We start from the raw sequence: 23,055 nt of genomic DNA, 5'->3' as shown, positions 1-23,055 counted from the left end.
ACTCCCTATCAGGTGATGAGAGGAGCAACAGTCATAGTCAGATTTGTTTCTGCAATTTACTTAAGATCTCAAATATGTAGGTACAAATTGCACCCACAAAGGAGACCATATATATTTAATATTTCACTTATATTCTTTTTTCAAATTTAGATGTCTATTTTTTTCACAGTTTACCACCAAGTATTAAGGGTTTAATTAAATTTCATTGAAATAGTTTTCTGAAATGATCTACTGTTTGATTGCAGATGAGATCTGCTAACAGTTCATCCTACATTTGTAAATTAAAATATTTTTATTCTCTGTACTGTTCTCCTTTTCTTTCCTCTTTTGCTTCCTCTGCCTGTGCAAAATGCATGTATCGAAAGCTGACTGTTTTTGTCTGATTTGAGGCAGGGAGTATTTTGGCATTTAAAGAATAGGCTCTTGCTTCCCATTCTCTGTACTTGCCCTCTGGACATTGTCAACCTTGGAGTTCAGGATAATGAATCCCTCTATACTGTGCTCAGTCTGCTGCCCTTGTGGATTTTGTTTTCTCCTGGTAGACTTTTGTGAATGGTTATTAAAAAGATGTGCCACATGCCTGTTTTGGGGATTTATATAATTATGTTGACCAGTCACTTTCTGACACTTTCTTCGTGGTTACTCTAAATTAGAATTAAAACAGAACACTCATCCCAAACTCATTCCAGTCTAGTAAGGACAACCTGTCATTTGAAGATGCAGTTGTTTCCACTTTTAATGCCCTTCCTCTGTTCACTGTCCTTGCTCACACCACAGGATAGGCAAACTCAGCGAAGGATCCCAGAATGATTTCTGTTTGCCTTCTGCAGAAGTTGTCCTTCCCTTTGTGTCCCCTCTGGCTTTGGGGAAGAGAGAAATCCTGTATTTGATACTGAATCCATGTCTTCTGCTCTGTAGCAAATTGTGCTGCCAGCTGAAGTGTTAATACAGCTGTAGCTTTCATGTATAGTTGAATGTGTCCCCCCATCCCCCACATAATTATCTTCATGGAGGATACCATTTTAGAAGTCTCATTTAGCATCCTCTGCAGAGTAAGAAAATCCCTTCCAGTCTGTCATGGAATTGTTGCAGTTGCTATGGTTAAATAGCGAAAGACCTGCCTTTCATATTGCATGCGTTTCACAGACCTTTTTCGTTTGCTTCCCATTAGGTCCACTGTCCTCACAACATCACCGTTTTTGCTGGGAGTGGGGAAAGTGGGAACTGACAATTTTATTTATTTGTTTCTTAGCAGATTTGAGATAATAAACTTTCAATGTGGGAAGGAGGAGACACTCGAAGGCTTGTTGAGCCACGGAAATGATGTGTTCAATCTGGAGATGGAGGCAGATGCAGACGTGCTTGCGCTGGGCTTTCTATCTAAAGGTAAGGTGACATAACTCATTAATTGGGAATACCAGGATATTAGGCAGATCTTAAATGAGCTTCCTTTGTATAAAAAGAGTTTGGGTTAGTTTGTATAGAATTATATGTCGTGGTTTAAACCAGTATGATCAGCTGTTAAAATGTTGGTTTCTCCTTCTGAAACAAGAAAACAGAGAATATGTAGGATTTTGAAATGGAGATTTTTCTAAAGAGCCTTTTCCTATACCCTGGGGGATCCTGCCTTAAGAAAAATTACCTGGGTTGTAAATCACTTAACTGTGATTCCAAAAGTCCTCATTCAAACAATTTATGGTAAATCTCTTTGTAATCTGTTCATAGGGATAACTGTCCCAGAAATGATATGATATACCTGGATTGTTAATAACTCTAAAATCATAAAGTTACTGATTGAACATATGTTTTACTGATTGTTCTAGCAAGGGTCATAATCTGACATGGAGTTGAAATGTGGACTTGGATTTGATACATGGACCAGGACTTAACCTGTTTTCTCATAGCATAGCAATAAGGCTCTATTAGTGTTCTCCTGACAGATCACCGATGAGGTTTGTTGTACTTGATGCTGCACACAGCAGACTGGAACATCTGGTCCATGTTCCAAGAGACTGACTTGCCTTGTAAATTAGTAAAGAAAATCAACCCAGAGTGATGATGTGACATACACTGGACGATGAATTGATGGTTTGATTTCCAAAGAGCAACTATGGCATCTAGAAGATTCTCAAAGCCTTCTTTCCTTAAGGAGATTATCATTGCAGAAAAAAGTGTGTGTGTTTTTAGGCCAGATTTGCATAAAGAAAGTTGGCCACTTGCAATGGAAGTGGGGACATGGAACATCAGGCATAAATAGCATCATGAAAGAAGGTGTGAAGATGAGTACGAGGTATCAGAATGGCTTGTTTAAGAGAGAAGCATGGGAGGAGCAGAGGCAGCAGGTGACAGGCCTGTAAAAAGACAATCTAGAGTTTGGCTGGGGTAGAGCTTTGACTAGAAAGGTGAGGTGAAGCCTATGGAATATCTGGCCAGAGTGTAGAAATTATTTTGGCCATAAAATCTTACTTTGGGTTGACATTCAGTATAGAGGGGCTCATACCAGATCAGAATTCATTTCCCCACTTTTAAGCCAGCTTTTTAAAGATGTTTCAATTATTTTAAGAGACCCACTGAAATATCCTGGCTCTGGTTGTTTCTTGTATTTTAATTTAGGACCAAATTCTCCCTTGTCCTTTGAGACTACAGTAGTAGGAAGGGGATGAAGAAAGGTTTTACCCAAGCTCTTCCATGCTGAAGCCTGGCTAACTGTTGTCATAAAACTCTCCTGATCATGTCCAGTTTGTGGCTGTTGAAAGCCACCCTCCATGTGCCTAATGGCATATAGTAGCAGGTGCTGAGGGAACACATTCGGCACATTTCTGCAGCAGTGTTGCCCTCAGTCTTCTCTGCGCCATTCTACCTTGCTCAGGTCTTTGTAGAGTTGTATAAATGCTGAACACTGAACTCAAGCCTTGAAAGAGGGAGCTCTAGTGTTACATTTTAAAATACACAATATTGCTGACAATTACATTTTGTAGGCTAGTAATCCATGCTAGGCAGGAGACTGTTTTATTTTCAAAATATTTCGCAAACATTAGAACATTTAAAGAAATACACTAGCAGGCTTCAAATGGCTTTTACTTTTTCATAATGTCTTTTGCAAAATGTACTTACTTTAAATAAGCGTGTGACTGAGTCTGCAATTCTAAATTCAGTGAGTACCTTCGCAGTGTTTCATTAGCACCTTTGCCAGATTTTTAAAGGCATCTAGGTGTCTAACTGTTAGTCAGCAAATCTGGCCCAGAGTGCCCAAACCTGCCTTGCCTAACTGAAGAAACTGTGCCACAGCAGGAAAGCAGAATCAGGATCTGGTCCTTAATGTTGTGTAAAGTTGGTCAACAATATGTTACTATCCTGCAAATCTTTACCAGAGAAAGTCCTCTAGCTTTATGCTGTGAAAACTCATCCCTAGCAAAATCATATTCAACTGCACTTGCTGCTAGTTTTTCATTTTAATTCTATTCTGAATTAATTACTATATTGTTCTTTAAGAACATGTGAGAAATGGCTTATTTTACCTTTCTAGAGGGCCTTACTCTAGTTTTGATATGGCAACAGTTTTTTTTTTTAATTTGTTTTAGTTATTGAGCTTACGCTTTGAAATGAAAGCATCTTTGGTATCTGATGGTTCCAAATTTTTTTTTAAAAAACTTTAGAGAAAAGATGTGTTTCTCATTTTGCTCTGAATGTTTTCTTGCATGTTGCTTCTTTGGATGGTTGCATAACTGAGCCACCTCTCTGTGGAAAAATAAATCTTCTATCTGTTGATTTACACAGGATACAATGCCATGTAATTCGAAGAACTGATGTGCTGACACATTAATGGCATGTGTTCTTGATTCTGCAAAGTACTGAGCACTCAACTTCCACTGAAGTCAATGGAAGTTTTGGGTGCTCAGCACCTCTCAGAAAGCACTTTAGTATCAAGCCCACCTTGATAACTAAAGAGAAATTTAGCTGGCTTGACTACAATAAAAACTAATCCAGACCTCTGTTCCTGTGATTGAATGCTGAAGAAAGGTGAACCAGATTTTTCTTCTTTTCATTTCTATTTGGGACCAACAGCCAAAGTACTGGCGACTGCCAGAAAGCTTGTTTTCATGAGAGTTCTAACCGAATTTTACACGCCAATGAATTTCAGATAGTTGAGATTAGGCTCTCGTGAACGCTGGGCTGCTTCATTGAAATAAACTGCTACACCTTTCAGGGCCGGCTCTACAGTTTTCGCCGCCCCAAGCAGTGCGCCGAATTGCCGTCGTGGACGGCAGGGGCAGTCCGTTTGCCCTTAGGGCGGCAGACGCATTTCTGTGATGGTGGCAATTCAGCGGCAGCTTCTATGTTGCCACTGCGGAAATGCACCTGCCACCCTAAGGGCACATGGACTGCCCCCGCCATCCCGCAGCAATTCGGCGTGCTGCTTGGGGGCAAAATAACAGGGGCTGCTGCCCCTTGCAGATTGCCACCCCAAGCACCAGCTTGGAATGCTGGTGCCTGGAGCCAGCCCTGACGCCTTCAGAGACTGACCCATTACACCCATTCTTGGAAGTTTGGTACTGTGGTGTTTAGATGTGCTTGTAATTATTAGAACTGGGATCAGTGGCTGTTGGGAGTCTGAAAGGACAGGAAACAGGAAGGAGTGGAGGGAGGAGTTGAAGAGGCTGAGAGAGAGTTACAGAGGGTGCAGCAGCAGCTTGGTAAAGAGTTTTTTTTCCACTGTAAAAAGTCCTGTTGAAGTTGTTAGTACCTTGCCTGGTTGATACAACATTTTGGCAACGAGGATGGATCTTCTGCCTCTGAACCCAACTGCACCCTTTCTGCAAAGCCCAGGTGAGCGTCCAGTTGCTTTTACTGTCTGGATCCATATGTTTGAGACTTACCTGCTTGCAATCACCTGAAGAAATCCTGGAAATTACAGATTTGAGACTTCCTCTGGAATTGTGGTCTGTCTTTATCACAATAGCTTCCTAGAGGTCATATATACTTGAACCCTGCGCTTCATAGTAGGCGCTTGGTAACATCCAGTCTAGTCAAGGGTGAATTAATTCCAGCTTTCATTCTAACTCCCAAACTTTCTTGAACAGAAGTAGAATTTCCATGCTAGTCTCTAGACAGGAAAAATGGTGGGTTGCTTGTCCTCTCCATCTGTTGAGCCATCTGCTGGGAGCCAGTGTGTGATTTAGTCTGTGTGCAGAGCTAGGGGTTATCTAAACTATTTAATGGGGTGCCCACTAACTCAGTAGTTCTCAAACTTTTGTACTGGTGACCCCTTTCACATAGCAAGCCTCTGAGTGTGACCCCTCCTTATAAATTAAAAACACTTTTTAAATATATGTAACACCATTATAAATTCTGGAGGCAAAATGGGGTAGAGGTAGAGGCTGACACCTCATGACCCCCTCATGTAATAACCACGTGACCCCCGAGGGGTCCCGACCCCCGGTTTGAGAACCTCTGCACTAACTGAACTATAGAGGATCTAGCACAGAGCTTAGAGTTGTGCTGAGCCTCCTCTGTGAGATCAACTAGGCTAGAAAGTGGTGCCAGTGTGTGATCTGAGGTGACGGCCTCTAGAATAGAGAGATAAATCAGAGGTGAGGGGAAGGTTTGGTAATAGGGTTGTTGGTGGACCTATCTGGCCTAGGTCATAATATGTCAAGATATAGAAAGTTGGAGGCCTGCTTGGGAGGAGAGCTCATGGAGGACAGTGGATCTTTGAAGAGAAGGTTGGAGGGATTTTGAGGCGTGACACAGAACTGGGAGTCAAAACCCAGAGCTGTACTCCTAGATCTGAGAAGACTCCCTCTGTGGCCTTGGGCTCCTCACTTAAACTCTCAGCATCGGCTCCCTCATCTGGGAGGGAAGAAAAGAGTGAGGGAGGATTATTACGCTTAATTATTTCACAAGGATGTTGTGAAGAATCAGTTGCTTTTTGTAAAGCACTGTGAAAAGGAAAAGCACTGTGGTACTATGTACTCTAACTAACCAAACCTCAGAATGCCTAAATGGACCCCCTAAACCTTTAGATGTTAACACATCACAAAGCTTCTTTGAGCAAAGATTAGTCACTTTTATGTTGGCCTGTACTCGTTTTGTGTCTGTAGGGCTATGTAATTTTTGGTTTTGTTTTTATATCCCTTCACAGTGTGTTCATTTTGCAAGGAAGTTTTTTAAACAAACAAACCCCTCCAGAAAATAAGATTCAAGTGCAATACTTTAAGAAACAAGCATTTATCATTAAACTATTTCAGTGGCATAAATGCAAGGATATTTAAAAACAGAATTGTAGAACTGCAGATAACTCTGAGATAAAACTATATCTGGAGAATAATATATCATGGAATAAATGTAAATGTTCAAGTCAGTTGTCTGCAACGATTGCACATAAAGAGATGATTGCTCCTAAAATTCCTGAAATTGCATGTACCCACTGGGAGTGGGAATTGCACTATATTTTATTAATCTAGGAAACTCTTCCTCTTGTAGAGTGTCATATCCAGTCTCATTACTTGTCCTGCAGTAGCATGAAAAAGAGCCCTATGCTGCCAGGTGTTGACTGTTCCCAGTCTCCAGTGAAAGTTTGGGTACTTGGCCCCTTTCATGATCATGCCCATAATGATCGTTTTTGAAAGAGTTGGCAGCGTGCTCTTTTGAAATTCTTATTCAAAAAGAGAAGGTTTTTGTGGTATTTTTCTTTAATAAATTGTTGTGTAACAAAAGCCATTATCAGAGGGCTAGCCATGTTAGTCTGGATCTGTAAAAAGCAACAGAGTCCTGTGGCATCTTATAGACTAACAACAGTATTGGAGCATGAGCTTTTGTGGGTGAACACCCACTTCATCAGGTGCAGGTGGTACAAATTTCCAGAAGCAGGTGTAAATATGCAGGCAAGAAGCAGGCTAGAGATAATGAGGTTAGTTCAATCAGGGAGGATGAGGCCCTGTTCTAGCAGTTGAGGTGTGAACACCAGGGAGGTTTTTGTAGTTGACTAGCCATTCGCAGTCTGTGTTTAATCTTGAGCTGAAGGTGTCAAATTTGCAGATGAACTGAAGCTCAGCAGTTTCTCTCTGAAGTCTGGTCCTGAAGTTGTTTTGCTGCAGGATGGCCTCCTTTAAATCTGCTATTGTATGTCCAGGGAGATAGAAGTGTTTTCCTACAGGTTTTTGTATATTGCCCTTCCTAATATCTGATTTGTGTCCATTTATCCTTTTACGTAGGGATTGTCCAGTTTGGCCGATGTACACCTCTACCCCAATATAACGGGACCCAAAATAACACGAATTTGGATATAACGCGGTAAAGTAGTGCTCTGGGGGGGACAGGGCTATGCACTCTGGTGGATCAAAGCAAGTTTGATATAACGCGGTTTCACCTATAACGCAGTAAGATTTTTTGGCTCCCGAGGACAGCATTATATGGGGTAGTGGTGTATATAGCAGAGGGGCATATCTGGCATATATTACATTGGTGGACGTGCAGGTGAATGAACTGGTGATGATGTGGCTGATCTGGTTACGTCCTGTGATGGTGTCGCTGGTATAAATATGTGGGCAGAGTTGGCATCGAGTTTTGTTGCATGGATTGGTTCCTGAGTTAGTTACTCTGGTGCGGTGTGTGGGGTTGCTGGTGACTATGCTTAAGCTTGGCTGGCTGTCTGTGGGCGAGGACTGGCCTGCCTTCCAAGGCCTGTGAAAGTGAGGGATCGTTGTCCAGGTTGGGTTATAGATCACTGATGATGTGTTGGAGAGGTTTTAGCCGAGGACTGTAGGTGATGGCCAGTGGAGTTCTGTTGGTTTCTTTCTTGGGCTTGTATTGCAGCAAGAGGCTTCTGGGTACATGTCTGGCTCTGTTGATCTGTTTCCTTATTTCCTCATGCGGGTATTGTAGTTTTTGAGACTTCTTGGTGAAGATTTGGTAGGTGTTGGTCTCTGTCTGAGGGGTTGGAGCAACTGTGGTTACACCTCAGCGCTTGGCTGTAGACGATGGATCGTGTGGTGTGTCCGGGATGAAGCTGGAGGCATGAAGGTAGGCTTAGCGTTCGGTGGGTTTTTGGTATAGGGTGGGGATAATGTGACTGTCACTTATTTGCACTGTGGTGTCTAGGAAGTGGACCTCCCATAAGATTGGTCCAAGCTGAGGTTGATGGTGGGGTGGAAGCTGTTGAAATCGTGGTGGAATTCTTCCAGAGTCTCCTTCCCATGGGTCCAGATGATGATGTCATCAATGTAGCGTAGGTAGAGAAGGAGCGTGAGTGGACGAGAGCTGAGGAAGCGTTGTTCCAGGTCAGCCATAAAAATGTTGGCATATCGTGGGGTCATGCAGGTGCCCATAGCAGTGCCATTGGTCTGGAGGTATGTATTGTCACCAAATCTGAAATAATTGTGCATGAGGATAAAGTCACAGAGCTCAGCAACCAGTTGTGCTGTGGAATCATCAGGGATATTGTTCCTGACAGCTTGTATTCCATCTGTGTGTAGGATGTTTGTGTAGAGAGCCTCCACATCCATGGTGGCTAGGATGCTGTTTTCTTGAAGATCACTAATGCATTATAGTTTTCTCAGGAAATCCAGTGGTGTCATGGAGATAGCTGGGAGTGCTGGTGGTGTAGGGTCTGAGTAGAGAGGTCACTTATTCGGATAGTCCATCAGTGAGAGCAACAATGTCCAAGATGATGGGGCATCTAGGATTTCTGGGTTTGCGGATCTTGGGTAGTAGATAGAATAACTCTGGTTGGGGCTCTAAGGGTATGTTGATTTGTTCCCGTGTTAGTGTAGGGAGTGTTCTGAGTAGATGGTGCAGTTTCTTAGTATATTCCTCAGTGGGATCTGAGGAAAGTGGCCTGTAGAATTTGCTATTGGAGAATTGTTTGGCGGCCTCCTTTTGGTAGTCAGACTTGTTCATGATGACAACAGCACCTCCTTTATCAGCCTCTTTGATTATAATGTCAGGGCTGTTTCTGAGGCTGTGGATGGCATTGCGTTCTGCACGACTTAGGTTATGAGGCAAGCGATGTTGGTTTTTCCAGAATTTCTGCCTGTGCACATCGGCAGAAGCATTCTATATATAGGTCCAGACTGTCGTTTCGACACTCAATAGGAGTCCATGTGGAGTTGTTCGACTGCTGCTGTTGGTGGGGGGTATCTGTGTGCTGTTCAGTGTTATCTTGAAAGTATTCTTTGAGTCGGAGACGGCAATAGTAGGCTTCCAGATCGCCGCAGAACTGTATCATGTTCGTGGGGGTGGTGGGGCAAATAGAGAGTCCGTGAAATAGGACAGACTCTTCTGCTAGACTGAGTGTGTAGCTGGATAAATTGATGATATTGCTGGGTGAGTTTCGGGTACCATTGTTGTGGCCCCATGTGGCAGGTAGGATTTTAGACAGCTTACGGTCCTTTTTCCTTTGTAGAGAGGTGAAGTGTGTAATGTAGATCTCCTGTCTTATTTTAGTAAAGTCCATTTGTGTGGAAGGTTGGTTATATCTACAGGTTGGAGAGCTTTTTTTTTTTTGATGTTTTCCTGTGTGCTGTATAGGATGATGATCACGTGGTTCCTCAGTTTCTTTGATAGAGTATGGCATAATCTCTCACTGTGGTATGTGCAGTATGTAGATAGCAATGGATTTTTTCACCTTCAGTTGGTTTGGTATGATGTGTATCCACTTGCTTTTGGAAAGGAAGATGATATCTGTCTGTACTTCTGCAAGTTTCTTTATGAGGGTGATGGATTTCCACTCTATACAGCTAAATGCAGTGCCTTGCATGGTCTCAAGTATCAGAGGGGTAGCCGTGTTAGTCTGGATCTATAAAAAGCATAAACAACAAAGTGTCCTGTGGCACCTTATAGACTAACAGAAGTATTGAAGCATAAGCTTTCGTGGGTGAATACCCACTTTGTCAGACACAGGTGGTGGAAATTTCCAGAGGCAGGTATAAATATGCAGGCAAGAATCAATGTAGAGATTAATGAGGTTAGTTCAATCAGGAAGGATGAGGCCCTCTTCTAGCAGCAGAGCAATTATGGTGGTACTATAAAATGCCTGAAAGAGGAGTCATTTAACTGAGGTATAGCAATCCAAATTACACATCTAGATTGTAATGAATGAACAGTATAGAGCTGTGCGGGCACAGCTAAATCACCCCCTCCCATCTCCAGTCCTCAGCTCCACCTTGTCCAGCCATTCAGTAGAATGAAAGGCTGGCAGTAATGGATGAGGTTTAATTAGGCCACAGTTTAGTCAAGTAAAATATCTGGGAATACCTGGCAATAAATTTTACAGTGCAGGTCATCATCCTTTGCTTAATCATTTCCACATAATCCCCAACCTAGTCCAAACCATTCTGCTGCTGGGACCCCAGTATACTCCCTCACATGAGGTGAAAGGGGGATATAAAACGGAGGCAAGTCAGCTCCATGCTGTGCTAGATGTAGGAGGCCCAACCTCCCATTATTCAGCTCTCTTCAGGGATGCTTTCCTTCAAATCCTTGTCCAGGCTATTTTATCTAGTAACAATATCCCTTCCACACCAAGTAGATCTGTAGCCTGATCCAGGTTAGAGGGCTTTTCTGGGACTGCACAGGCCTTAGAATCTATAAAGCTATAAATACTACTCCTGGGGGAATTCTGTGCCAAAAATTTCTAAATTCTGCACACTTTAGTTGTCAAAATAATCCAATATAATCACACCAGTTTCAATTGTTTTGGTAGTATATTTAAACTACAGTGCAGAAAAAAGTCACTAACTATTCAGCATTTCCTAAACACATGAAAATTTAAGTTGCAAACACTTGGTAACTAATACCCTGCACTCCACTTATAATTCTGGATTTTTATTTAAATTACATTACAGAACACTAAACAATAAAAACAAAAAAAGTAGAATGTCATTTTAAATTGATCAGACTTTCTCACATGAAAGTCATATAGTTTTGCAAATCATTGTCCTGTATTTCAGTGCAATCCAGTCTTTTCTTTGCATTTAAATTATAGTACAGAAAACAAAGAACCTTCAACTTTTTCTCACTTAATGATTTCCTTCTGCTAGAAAGGCTCAAATTGTACAGTGAAAAACTTCTCTCTGCATCTACAGAATTAGAGACCGCATTCAAGGCCAGCTTGGTGATATTTGGAATTCTCTCAGTCATTGAAAGCCAAATCACTTGGAGGCCTACAAAAAATAGGTTGACTTTGAATAGCTTCAGGCACAATCTTTTCCTTGTACAATTTTAGCTCCTGTTCAGGTACCTCAGAAAAACCAATACTTGAAAGTATTCAGTGTTCTGGCAGGATATAAACATGATGAGGATTGAATAACCTACAAGCCTTCAGAAAATTTAGATCTGGTTGTTCAAATGACAAATATTTGTCAAGTTGTCAGATGCTTCATGGATTGCCTCTTTAAAGAGATCTAGACAGGCAAATCTTTTAACATGAGGAGGAGTTTTCTGCCTCCCTACATTTCAAGAACTCTGAGGTGCTTTCTGAAGGGAGCTCTAGATGTGAGGTGAAATATATCTGCAGTTCATCCAGAAAGTCAAGTGCTTTAACTGTGCAAGGCTTCCTGCTCTCAAATACCAGGTGTACACTGAGAATATGTTCACATTTCTGTGCTAGAAAAGTGTTCTATACTTTCAACAATGCATAATTAGTTGGGTCATTCAGCATTTTCTGAATAGTTTGCACAGAAATTGGGGAGCTGCTGTTACACTCTTCATTAAGAATTCTTTGTAGAACTGAAAGATCTTAGAGTGATACTGGACAGCATGGAATCAGCTGTTCCAGCATGTTCCACCTGGACTAGGAGGCATGGATCCTTTGGCCTCTGGAGACTCCCCTTGTAGTTTCTGGTTCATGAAATGGAGGTACCTTGCTTTCCAGCTACCAGAGTTATAGAGTGTGATTTTGAAGCACCTTACAAATGTATCAACCAGCTGAAAAGACTTTCTAAATGATTCACCAATTAAATTAACAATATGTGCCAAACAGGTTATTTGAACAGAATTTGGAAACAGTGTAGAAAACACAGAATCAAATGCCTTTTTCGTGTAATCAGCATTATCTGTATCAATTACCACAACATTTTCATAATCAATCTGGTACTCATTTACTACTTTGACTACAGCCTGTGAAACAGTTGAGAGATTAACAGTGTCTAAAAACACTATATCAACCAAAAAAGGGTTAACCATGCCAACTGCAATCAGGTTGTAATGTTGCAAACAGTACATTCAGAACTGATCTTGCCTCATCATTACAACATTATCAAAGAGAACAGCAATTTTCTTCTCTTTAACCTTCAGTTTTAAATTTTCCTTTCCTTTGAGGTACACTTCAGATAAGTACATCTCAGTCAGTTGTGGCCTACCAAGAAATGCACCACCATTCTGGACCCTGCTGTCAAGAAATTCCCTCACAAGTGAGTGGTCAGTCTTTTGACAAGGGGATGTTGGCACCTGCTAATGTCTTCACTCATGCTGGACAAATCTGAAAGTAGAAAAAAAAATAATTTGAGATATACCAATCTCATGGAGCTGGAAGGGACCCCTGAAGGGTCATTGAGTCCAGCCTCTTGCCTTCACTAGCAGGACCAGGTACTGATTTTGCTGCAGATCCCTAAGTGAGCCCCTCAAGGATAGAGCTCATAACCCTGGGGTTAGCAGGCCAATGCTCAAACCACTGAGCTATCCCTTCCCCACCCGCTGGTTTGGTAAGTCTTAAGTGAACACAAATATTTACCATCCATGTAACAGCTCTAATTTTATATTAATACATTTATTCATATTTATTTCTGAATATCTAGATTTTAATTTAGATGTATAGTATAGTAAATTATGACACAGTCATCACTTACCCAAAAAAAGTGGTTTGAAAACAGAGCTATCTATTCAAGATCTCACAGCAAGTGAAGAGACTCCATCGCTATGACTGTTCTATGCTACTTATCTTATTTTTCTGTATTATAACATTTTCTTATTTCCACTCACCTCCTTTCTCTGCCGGTATTTTATTTTTCAGTGTACTTTTTATTGACTGCTTGCTAAATGTTTTATTTGCCCTCTAGTGTTTAGTTTTGTTTTTTTTTTTAAAGTGGGTAAGTAAGTAAAATAAATAAATCCTTAGCTGTGATCTAACCCAATTGTGCCACTTTGGCACAGGAAAAAAAGTGAGAGAGTGCATAGATCTTCCTAGCTGAGGATTCCCTCACTGTCATTTATAAGAAGACTCCTTTACATCACTCTAGCAATGTAGGGGCCTTAAACTTTCACAGGTTTTATGCTCCTGGGGTAACTGACTGAGAATGGGAACAGTTAACTAACTAACAATAGCAACATTAAGTCCGGCTGCTTCATTTCTGCCTCAGAGAATGAGCTTAATTAACCCTCAACAGCTACCTTAACAATGTTACTAACTACACAGTCAGCTGTTACACATGTGTATGTTAACTCAGTTAACTCAGGCAGGGCTGCTACATTTGTGCCTCTAGCCTGATTCCTGCGTAATAAGAAGCCCCAGCCTTCCATGCCAAGGAGCTGCAGTAGCAAGGGAGAGGGACACACGTACACCTAGCTCTGCGCCCCCTCCCCCCCCCGACAGTGATCATGCAGGCATATGTGCCCAGCTCCCTTCTCCCACCTCCGAGGCTGCTCCAGACATGCTGGAACAGACGCGCTGCCTGGGCTGCCAGGGAAGAGGCGCATGTCCCCCAGCAGATTTTTGCATTTTTGAGGGGGCGCACAGAAAAATGCAGGCCACATGAATTCTGTGCCCCCAGAGGCGTGCGGGATCCCTCCAGGAGTAAAATCTAATCCCCAACAAACATGCACACACTCTCTTCTGGTCAGCATGAAGGGCAGAGCTCTCCCCTGACCTGGTCCAGCTGCTTCCAGCTCTTCTCTTCTTACCTGCTCTGTCCATGTAAGCTTTCCCTCTCCCCCTTTACTACACAGGGTCGGGAGTAGGACCCTGCTTTTCCTCCAGCAAGCCAGACAAGGACTTACCACATGGATACTGTGGGGAGCACATTATCCTATCCCTAATCACCAACTCCTATTAAAAATGCACAATTAGAGGAAGAATCCTCAACCCAGAAGAGTTTCTTCTTGCTTTTCCATTTTTGGCCGTACCTTGGCCATTCACTCCTCATTCAGGCCCTGATCCAGCAAAGCACATAAGCATATGCTAAATCATTTGGTGCCTTGTCCCAATTACTATGGCTTAAGTTTAGTTTAATATATAATGCATTTGAAATGAACAGATTCATTACAGATGGAAGTAAGTACAGTTGTCAAGCTGTGTCCTAGAGTTCCAGATGTGGGGAGAACTGCAAGATGGACAGCATTATCTGTCTCTAGAGAAACAGAGCTGGACCTTGGGGTCAGAGGGTAAGGTGTGATAAGCATGCTTTAGACTGAGCTTAGCAGTGCTTAATTTGTGCAGGAGCTTGCCAGGACTGAGCCTCGGTGCCCCTATGCTTTGCAGTTCATAGTCCTGGCACCTCTGAGCTTGTTGCATCAGTTATGAATGTAAAACAAATTGCTTGAGCCCCGGCACCTCTTTCATTACACATTAAGCACTGGAGCTTAGTTATGACAGTTTGTATATTTCCATCGAAGTGGGAGTAGGGGACGCAACTCAGAAAATCAACACTGAAGACAGTTGTGCAGGCAAAGTGCAAAGGTGGAGGAACTTAGCAGATATGACTGAAGAAGTGACTGGGAGTAGTAAGCTTTGGAAGGCACTGTGGCTTCAACCGTTCCCTCTTCTCTTCTGTACTTTTTCTTTCTTAGGGCTGGTCTTCACTATGGGGAGATCGATGCTGCTGCAATTGATGCAGCAGGGATCGATTTAGCGGGTCTAGTAATTGACAGCAGAGTGCTCTCCAGATGATCCCAGTTCTCCATCTCTCCAAGAAAAGTAAGGGAAGTCGACCGGAGAGCGTCTTCCATTGATGCAGCACAGCGAAGACACTGGGGTAAGTTGACCTAAGCTCCGTTGACTCCAGCCACGTTATTCACATAGGTGGAGTAGCGTAACTTAGGTTGACTTATCCCAGTAGTGATGACAAACCCTTAGTGTTAAATTTTTGAAATCTAGTGTACAGACAAAATGTGACTGTTGGCTAAATCTTTCAGTGGCACTTCTATGGTGTTGGTTTCTTAGAGAAACCTATTTTAAAAAAATGTCCATAACTTGTTCCTGTTTAGTCTTAGGTAGCTTTATTATCTAATTCGTTTTCAGAATCTGTTCAACCTAATATGCTGTCTATCAAAGTACCATTAGTGAGTAATCCAAACCATAAGTGATTCTTTGGCATGAGTAAAGGAAAGGGGAAGGATGAATGAAGGTTTATTTCCTCCCCTCCCCCCTTTCTGGATGGAAATAGTTTTGCTTCTTGTCTGTTGGTGGCCACAAAGACAATGACAGACTGACAGCCAAAAATCCTATGCCTGCACATGTCAAGTCACAGCAACACATTTAAAATAACTAAGCTTTTTTTTAATATATATATATATATAAAATTGGAGATATACCAATCTCCGAGAACTGGAAGGGACCTTGAAAGGTCATTGAGTCCAGCCCCCTGCTTTCACTAGCAGGACCAATTTTTGCCCCAGATCCCTAAGTGGCCTCCTCAAGGATTGAACTCACAACCCTGGGTTTAGCAGGCCAATGCTCAAACCACTGAGCTATCCCTCATATGGAAGCCATCTGTATCCTTAATCCATTTTTGTTAATCATTTTCTGAACCTTTTCCAATTCCAATATATCTTTTTTGAGATGGGGCGACCACATCTACACACAGTATTAAAGATATGAGTGAACTATGGATCTATATAGAGGCAAAATATTTTCTCTTATCTATCCCTTCCTGAATGGTGCCCAACATTCTGTTCACTTTTTTTACTGCCACTGCACATTGACTGGATGTTTTCAGAGAACTATCACAATGACTCCAAGATCTCTTTGAGTGGTAGCAGCTAATTTAGACCCTGTCATTTTATATGTACAGGTGGGATTATGTTTTCCAATGTGCATTACTTTGCATTTATCAACACTGAATTTCATCTGCCATTTTGTTGCCCAGTCACCCAGTTTTGTGAGAACAACATACAATTTTGATTTAAAAATTGTCAGTGATGGAGAATCCACCAAAACGCTCAGTAAATTGTTCTTGGTAAATGGTTAATTACACTCATAGTTGTTTGTTTGCTCCTCATTTCCAATCTGAATTTGTCTGCCTTTGGCTTCCAGCCATTGGATCACATTATACCTTTCTTTGCTAGATTGGAGAGCTCTCCCATGTATATACTTATAGATTTAATCAAGTCATCCCTTGTCCTTTTCTTTGTTAGACTCAAGGAGCTCAGTCTGTTTAGTTTATCACTGTATGGCAAGTTTTCTAATCCTTTAATCATTCCTATGGCTCTTATCTGAACCCTCAAATTTTTCAACATCCTTCTTGTTATATATACTCTCTATTAAAAAAAGTCTGATTCTTAAGTACTGTAACGTAAATTATTATGATTAACTGTATTAAACCTTTTATTTAAAGTAGCATAGAGGAATTCTTAGTCAAGTTATCATGTATGTCTGTTAAACTCAAGATGGGCTGGCTAGATGATGATTATTAACAGGATCTCACGAAAACTTGAGCTTTTATTGCAATTTACATCAATTTAACTTGAAAATAAGAGTGAGGAGAGAGATTTTTGACTGGGTTAAAAATATCCTCTAGAAGTAACATCTTAATAAATATGTATGATTTGAGCTTTAGATTTAGGTAAGGATTTTGAGTTAAAAAAACAAACCATCTCCACTATTATCATATCCTTGATCCAATAAAATATTTTTTTCTTTTTTAATGAAATTCTAGAGTTGATAGATTTCAAATCAAAGAATCCAATATTTATTTAAAAAATCTATTTAATTATGCTTGTTAGAGCCACAACTAACTCACAATTGGCTAGTTATGCTTGCGTTTTGTCTTCTCTGTGAGAGCGTATGGACTATAACAGTACAGGACAATTTGGTGTGTGGTGATTGTTCAAGTTTTTATTTAAAAAAAATTGTAGAAAAAGTTGGTTAGCTGCTCTGCTTGATCATAGGAGGATAGGGATTTCGAATTTAAATCTTTTTTTCATCAGCAACATCCATGAAAATGAATCTATCCTGTTAAAAAACACTTCTTGTCTCTTCCCAGTCTTCAAATGAGCTGACCATATCAGCCCTTCAAGGACAATAAGGACAATTATCATCAATATGGAATAGAGCAACCAACAATTCTTAAATCTCTGAACAACAATTACCTAAATCAAATCGAACAGGAAATCTGTCATGGAAATCTGTCATATTCCTCCTAGTGGATAGTACTATAATTTTAATGAAGACTTCATGTGGGCATGTTGGAGAATAAGGACCTTTCAGAGGTTCATTCTTTTCAAATGAAAAAGAATGCTTAATTGAATGTTCACATAAAAGTCCAGGAAGATGTAAAATATTTCCTGACTTGGTGGAATGAAGGTAAAATAAGTTACTTTAGAGAGATACCACTAGAGGTGGCTAATGCAACTGTCCTAAAATGCAGCGCCTGCCTCAGAGGTTGGGTTACCTGCTCTGGAGATGCCTCAGTCCAACAAATCTGGTCAAACTATGATAGGAGAAGTCACATTAGCTTCATGGAGCTGAGGGATGCAAGACAGACTCTAATAAAATTACTGTTTTTCAGGTTTTTCTCTCAAGTAACCGCAGTCTGGTATTTGAACTGACAAGGATAAAACAGCATCCAGAGATCATAAGTCTTTTTCATTGGATGGAAGCCCGTCCCTCAGAGCATTAAGCCAGTCTCAAACACCAAAGTGGAGTCTCCAAACAAAAGCTGCTGACAGCCAGGGGAATGGTCCCTGAACCAGAAAGAAGATGTGGGGAGAGAGAGAGCGATTCACTTCAGCTGAAAACTTCCTAATATCAGTGTTCTTCTCCAGGCTACTCAACAGAAAGTCAGCCAGACTTGGTGTCCTGATGCACCATGATATGTACATATCCCCCAGTACCCCTGGTAGCAAGGATCATACAGAAGATGTAGAGGAAATGAGCTACGGTCATACTTGTTGACCCACACTGGCAAAAGAGACCCAGAGTTAGAGAGAATACAGATGTCCGTGTGCTTTCCAATCAATCTTCTGATGAGATCAGATTTCCTGTGTCAGAGACCATTGTGTCAGGTACCTCAATAACTTAACTTAGCCTGGCTGCTAAAAGGGAAGCTATGAAAAATAAGACAATAAGGCAAAGTAATATATAACTGATTCACATTGAAAAGGTTCTTGCAAATCATTGGAAGAAATTCTGGCATTTAGTTTTTGGACAGGGTGTGAGCCCTAAAAATCCATGAACTTCAGAGGTACTCAGCTTATTACAAGACAGTCTCTCAGATAAACAAAGACACTCTTCCTTGCACATCATCAAAGACTTGTAGGAGGAAGATGCAGCGGCCAGCGAACAGAGCTGCTAACAGGGGAGTTCCAGTGGGAGTTCCCAGGGGGAGGTCACAGGGGAGACCAAGGCAGAGAAACCAGGAAGTCAGATAAGGGAAGGGGCAGGGGTCCAGTGCTCATTGGTGGCCTGTGATACGGTGTGAGGCGTGGACTGCCAGGCACAGAGGTGGAAGGGCATGATGGAGGCAGAGGCAGCAGGTAGAGACATGCTGAGGATGACCAGATGCGGTAGCTGTGGCATGTACATGGTCCTGGAGGGGGCACCTGAAAGGAGTTTTGTCTGCATGAAGTGCCGCCTGATAGAGCTGCTGGAGGAAAAGGTAAGGGGACTGGAGATGCAGGTGGAAACTCTGGCTGAGTTTAGAAGGGGGTTTGAGCAGATGATGGAACACAGACATGATGAGGCGCAGGGGATAAGCTCAAACGAGCGGATAGAAGCAGGACCAAAGAACTCTGAGGAGGGGCTGCTGGGTGAGGAAAGTGGACGGTGGAAGCATGTGACTAGAAGAACCAGGCAGAGGAAAAGACGGGCCAGCGATGGAGACATAGAACTCAGGAACAGGTTTGCTGAGTTGGGAAATGAAGATGGAGCACAGCAGGCTGCTGAAGGAGAGAGGGCAAGGAAAAAGAGAAGAGCAGCTAGTCCTGCAGAAGGAGGGAAGGAGTCAATGGAGGCGGCACCAAGTATGAGCCCTAGGAGGATTGCAAGGGCGAATACAAATCGAGAGGACTTGCGGCAAACTGGTGTGGGGGATAGACCGGAGAATCACACTGTTGCCAGGAAAAGGCAAGTCTACGTGATTGGAGACTCTATACTGAGAAGAATAGACAGGCCTGTAGCTAGACCTGATCAGGAGAACAGAAGGGTGTGCTGTCTGCCAGGGGCTAAGATACAGGATGTGGACCAGAGGCTGAATAGGATCCTAGCGGGAGCGGGAAAGAATCCGTTGATTGTCCTTCATGTGGGAACGAATGATACGGCTAGTTACTCGCTGGACTGTATTAAGGAGGATTATGCCAGACTGGGGAAGACGCTCAAAGAAATCGAGGCTCAGGTGATCTTCAGTGGGATTCTGCCGGTTCCTAGAGCAGGGCGATGAAGGAGTGACAAGATTATGGCGATCAACAGATGGCTCAGGCACTGGTGTTACAAGGAGGGCTTTGGGATGTACGGTCATTGGGAAGCGTTTACGGACAGACAACTGTTCGCTCAGGATGGACTTCATCTAAGTAAGGAGGGAAATAGAATTCTGGGATGGAGGCTCGCCGACCTCATCAAGAGAGCTTTAAACTAGGAAGTTGGGGGAAATGGTTGGGAGATGTTCAGGAGATCTCCACGCCGGAATATAACCTGGAGAGGGAAGTAAACAAAGTGAGAGGGGATACCCTTGCGGACCAAAGAATTGATCCAAGGAGGAATAGTGGAGTAGAAACCAGATTAACGGGTGATGCTGGTGGTAGAAGGTCTGTGCACGACGGGGGAAAGAATGTCATTGACGCTAAACGCCAAAAATTAAAATGTCTGTACACTAATGCGAGGAGCCTAGGTAACAAGATGGAGGAACTGGAGCTACTGGTGCAGGAAGTGAAACCAGATATTATAAGGATAACAGAAACCTGGTGGAATAGTACTCATGACTGGAGTACAGGTATTGAAGGCTATGTGCTGTTTAGAAAAGACAGGAAGAAAGGCAAAGGTGGTGGAGTAGCCTTGTACATCAACGATGAGATTAACTGTAATGAAATAAGAAGCGATGGAATGGATAAGACAGAGTCTGTCTGGGCAAAAATCACACTGGGTAAAAAAGCAACTAGAGCTTCCCCTGAGATAGTGCTTGGGGTGTGCTATAGACCGCCGGGATCTGATTTGGATATGGATAGAGACCTCTTTAATGTCTTTAATGAAGTAAACACAAAGGGGAAATGTGTGATTATGGGAGACTTCAACTTCCCGGATATAGACTGGAGGACGAGTGCTTGCAAGAATAATAGGGGTCAGATTTTTCTGGATGTGATAGCGGATGGATTTCTTCATCAAGTAGTTGGAGTACCTACGAGAGGGGATGCCATTTTAGATTTGGTTTTCGTGAGCAGTGAGGACCTCGTAGAAGAAATGGTGGTAGGGGATAACCTTGGTTCGAGTGATCATGAGCTGATTCAGTTCAAACTAGATGGAAGGATAAACAAATGTAGATCTCAGATTAGGGTTTTCGATTTCTCGAGGGCTAATTTTATAGAGTTAAGGAAATTAGTTAGGGAAGTGGATTGGACGGAGGAACTAGTGGATTTAAATGCGGAGGAGGCCTGGAATTACTTTAAGTTGCAGCTGCGGAAATTGTCGGAAGCCTGCATCCCAAGAAAGGGGAAAAAAACCATGGGCAGGAGTTGTAGGCCAAGCTGGATGAGCAAGCAACTCAGAGAGGGGATTAGGAGAAAGCAGAAAGCTTACAGGGAGTGGAAGAAAGGCGGGATTAGCAAGGGAAGCTACCTTGGTGAGGTCAGAACATGTAGGGATAAAGTGAGGAAGGCTAAAAGCCGCATTGAACTGGACCTTGCTAAGGGAATCAAAACCAATAGTAAAAGGTTCTACAGCCACATAAATAAGAAGAAAACAAAGAAAGAAGAAGTGGGGCCGCTATACACTGAGGATGGAATAGAGGTTAAGGACAACCTAGGCATGGCCCAATATCTAAATAAGTACTTTGCCTCAGTTTTTAATAAGACTAGTGAGGAGTTTAGCGATGATGGAGGGATGATAAACGGGAATGTGGATTTGGAGGTGGATATTACCGCGACTGAGGTAGAGGCCAAACTTGAACAGCTTGATGGGACAAAATCGGAGGGCCCGGACAATCTCCATCCGAGGATATTAAAGGAACTGGCGCGTGAAATTGCGAGCCCGTTAGCGAGAATTTTTAAGCAATCGATAAACTCGGGGGTTGTGCCGTACGACTGGAGGATTGCTAACGTAGTCCCTATTTTTAAGAAAGGGAATAAAAGTGATCCGGGTAATTATAGGCCTGTTAGCTTGACGTCTGTAGTATGTAAGGTCTTGGAAAAAATTTTAAGGGAGAAAGTAGTCAAGGACATAGAGGTCAATGGTGATTGGGACGAATTGCAACATGGATTTACTAAAGGTAGATCGTGCCAAACCAATCTGATCTCCTTCTTTGAGAAGGTGACGGATTACTTAGTTAAAGGAAATGCGGTAGATCTAATTTACCTCGATTTCAGTAAGGCGTTTGACACAGTTCCGCATGGGGAACTGTTAGTTAAATTGGAAAAGGTGGGGATGAATATGAAAGTTGTAAGGTGGATAAGGAACTGGTTAAAGGGGAGACTCCAGCGGGTCATATTGAAGGGTGAACTGTCAGGCTGGAAGGAGGTTACTAGTGGAGTCCCTCAAGGATCAGTTTTGGGACCGATCTTATTTAATCTTTTTATTACTGACCTTGGCACAAAGAGCGGGAATGTGCTAATAAAGTTTGCGGATGACACAAAGTTGGGGGGTATTGCTAACACGGAGAAGGACAGGGATACTATTCAGGAAGATCTGGACCACCTTGTAAACTGGAGTAAGAGTAATAGGATGAAATACAATAGTGAAAAGTGCAAGGTCATGCACTTAGGGATTAATAATAAGAATTTTAGATATACGTTGGGGACGCATCAGTTGGAAGCGACGGAGGAGGAGAAGGACCTTGGGGTATTGGTCGATAGCAGGATGACTATGAGCCGCCAATGTGATACGGCTGTTAAAAAAGCAAATGCGATTTTAGGATGCATTAGGCGAGGTATTTCCAGCAAGGATAAGGAGGTGTTAGTACCGTTATATAAGGCGCTGGTGAGACCCCATCTGGAATATTGTGTGCAGTTCTGGTGTCCCATGTTCAAGAAGGATGAATTCAAACTGGAACAGGGCTACTAGGATGATCCGAGGAATGGAAAACCTGCCTTATGAAAGGAGACTCAAAGAGCTTGGCTTGTTTAGCCTGGCCAAAAGAAGGCTGCGGGGGGATATGCTTGCTCTATATAAATATATCAGGGGGGTTAACGTTAGGGAGGAGAAGAATTATTTAAGTTTAGTTCTAATGTAGGCACGAGGACGAATGGGTACAAACTGGATATTAGGAAGTTTAGACTTGAAATTAGACGAAGGTTTCTAACCATTAGGGGAGTGAAGTTTTGGAACAGCCTTCCGAGGGAAGTAGTGGGGGCAAAAGACTTATCTGGCTTCAAGACTAAGCTGGATAAGTATATGGAGGGGATGTTATGATAGGATAGTTTAATTTGGGCAATTGATCTTGGATTATCACCAGATAAGTCTGCTCAATGGTCTGCGGGGAGATGTTGGATGGGATGGGAACTGAGTTACTGCAGAGAATTCCTTCTTGGGTACTGGCTGGTGAGTCTTGCCCACATGCTCAGGGTTTAGCTGATCGCCATATTTGGGGTCGGGAAGGAATTTTCCTCCAGGGCGGATTGGCAGGGGCCCTGGAGGTTTTTCGCCTTCCTCTGCAGCGTGGGGCATGGGTCGCTTGCTGGTGGATTCTCTGCAGTTTGAGG

The 23,055-nt window shown here is 42.4% G+C and overlaps 1 protein-coding gene across 4 annotated transcripts in view; it reads left to right on the top strand.

The window, feature by feature from the left end:
* HTR1F (5-hydroxytryptamine receptor 1F) overlaps window positions 1-23,055 on the top strand; it is a 214,457-nt gene that overhangs the window by 85,904 nt on the left and 105,498 nt on the right. For 2 of the 4 annotated variants that reach the window (XM_050960598.1, XM_050960572.1), the window contains exon 2: window positions 1,253-1,386. The gene's annotated coding sequence lies outside the window, so the exon portion shown is untranslated. Of the gene's footprint in view, window positions 1-1,251; window positions 1,387-23,055 lie in introns of those variants that run through there. The other 2 variants (XM_050960581.1, XM_050960591.1) reach the window with 2 other exon arrangements.

The sequence above is a fragment of the Gopherus flavomarginatus genome, chromosome 1 (genome assembly GCF_025201925.1).
Source record: "Gopherus flavomarginatus isolate rGopFla2 chromosome 1, rGopFla2.mat.asm, whole genome shotgun sequence".
NCBI lineage: Eukaryota > Metazoa > Chordata > Testudines > Testudinidae > Gopherus > Gopherus flavomarginatus.
The sequence above is the reverse complement of the archived record's forward strand: the minus strand, read 5'-3'. Positions and strand labels throughout refer to the sequence as shown.